We start from the raw sequence: 2,600 nt of genomic DNA on the forward strand, positions 1-2,600 counted from the left end.
AAAGCTGTGTAAATAGAGCATAATTATTTTAAAAATAGAAGTCTTTGTTATTAGTCATCTAACTGTCATGGGTATACAAAGCACCCTGGTGTATAGACAAAGGACTGGGGAAAAAATTACCTGTAGGGAGTTTTTGCTATTGAAAGAATAAAAACTAAAGCAATGGGGTGAACTTTTGGTTTACAGACGCAAAGCAAATACTGAATGCTAAACCTGGCTGAGGGAAAATCACTTTAGCCTGATAACCGGATTACTTAGAACAAAAATAGGGAAAATTAAGAACTGAAGAGCAGAAAATTAAGGTGGAATGCAATTTAAAGAGTAAGTAGATGATGTAGGCTTTCATTTTCTTCCCCCCCAGTGTCCAGCTAATTAAAATTACAATCAAAATGAAAGAGTCTAAACTTGTAAATATCTTTAGCTAATGATTTTGTCTTTTTAATCATCTTCACATTCAAAGTCTTCTTTTATTCATTTAGGTTTTACAATAAAATGAAATTGTTTTTCCCCTGTAAAAATCCTCCTTTAATTTTCCTTATCTGCTTCTCTTTATATTATATATTCTCTAGTTCCTTTTACTCTGTCTCTCTTAACATCATATTTTTTTCAGTTGTTTCTTTTACTCTGAGCATACTTTAAGAAGGAAAAGTTGTACAGGTATAGAAGTATTACTTTATTTTGGAATTTAACTGCTGATCCAAATATAACTCTTCTAGGCTCCCTCATGCACAAAAAGCATAATATATATCTTATCAATTTGCACTTTCAAAAATTAAGTGGGCTCAATTTTCCCTTTTTTTTTTACAATTTATTTATATTTATTTATTTATTTATTTATTTATTTATTTATTTATTTATTTATTTTTGAGAGAGAGAGAGCAGGAGTAAGGGAGCAGAGGGAGAGGGAAAGGGAGAGAGAGAACCTCAGGCAGACTCTGTGCTCAGCACAGAGCCTGATGTGGGGCTCAATCTCACAACCCTGAGATCGCGACCTGAGCCAAAATCAAGAGTTGGACACTAAACCGACTGTGTCACCCATGCACCCCTTTAGACTCAGTTTTCTTACCAGACATATTTCTTCATTGTTTTTACCACCAGGAATCTTCTTTACATTCCCAAGCAAAATCATAGCTGAAGATGCTGCTGACCCAGGAAAATTTTACCTTATATCTGTGTTATAAACACATCATGCTTCAAACTCTCCTGGATCCATGCACCTAATGAGCACGAAGCCCATAATGGTAGAGCCCTTTATTTAAGTATCCAGTTTTGATGCACATTAATTGGGCACCACCATCCATACACCTTGTGGAGGACTTGTTCCTGAACCTAGAGGTCAGATCTGGGCATCACATAGCATGCCATGTCTCTCTTGATCAGTTTCTGCTTTAGCTGCTTAGGCGGTTAATTTCTCTCCCGGCTTGCTAGCCTACAAATATAAGTTAAACCCTGCTACTGAAAGTGTCGGTAGCAGCATTCCCATAGCCTGGAAGCTTGTTGAAAATATAGAATCTCAGGCAGCAAATGAGATGAACTGATCAGAATCTTCATCTTAACCAGAACCCCAGGTAATTCTTGTGCACATGAAAAGTTGAGAAGTACTCTTTACGGCATTTACCTCTAAGCACTCTAGGTATATGACTACTCCTTTTTTGCCCCCTACCCTCCTACAACCCCCACCCATCAGTGAAGAACGTATATCTAAGGGAGGAAAGGAAAGGATAGGCTTTCCTGCCGTATCAGCATGGTACCTAACCTAGGATGTCATTTCCCATGACTTAGGTCTCTTCCTGAGAAGCTGGCTGGAATGCATAAAGCATGTGGTCTGACTAGGTGGTGATGATGGTGTGCCAACTAAGGCCAACTTGTCACTCTCGATGCCTATCCCCTAGATATGAGACCAGGGTGGGCCAGCCACACCCAAGACCAAGCACCAGGGCAACGAGGGCATATATCTGGGGATAGGGATAATACACTTTCTACAGCCAGGAATGGATGCTCCCAGCAGGCATAGGTAACTGTATATCATGTGTGATATGCAGGTGCACTATGAGGAAACATTTTGTTTTGCTGGTAAGGGAGGAATCCAAAAGTATGTTCCCAGATCTCTCCTATACACATTCATTCCATAAACATGTAGGCTGATGCCGACTGGTTTTCATCCTACCTCTCTGGTAACTTATTTTCAGTATCTTTTGATGACCATTTTTCCTATATCCAACCCTGAAACATGTGAGTTCCTTAAGGCAAACTCGTTTCTCATTATATTGTTTAGACTCCATCTTTATCCATTCCAATGGCTTCAGTTACCATCTATGTGCAAACCACTCACATTTCTATCTCTAGCCCAGATCTTTCCTCCATGCTTTAAACCCATTTACCCGGTACCATTTTGCATTATCACTTGGATGTCGCCCAGGCATCTCTCTCTTTCTATGTTCGATACCAAACTCACAATTTTCCAGTTATTTCTCTGTTCATGAGCCTAGTAAATAACCAACTATGCTTCCATTTATACCCAGCCTACCTCATAACCAATTAATCAGCAAGGCTTACTGATTCTATTTTCTGTCTTCAGAATCTTTTCATCTCCATCACCA

Source organism: Callorhinus ursinus, unplaced genomic scaffold, assembly GCF_003265705.2.
Source record: "Callorhinus ursinus isolate GAN/ISIS: 27379988/994484 unplaced genomic scaffold, GSC_fseal_2.0 scaffold10, whole genome shotgun sequence".
NCBI lineage: Eukaryota > Metazoa > Chordata > Mammalia > Carnivora > Otariidae > Callorhinus > Callorhinus ursinus.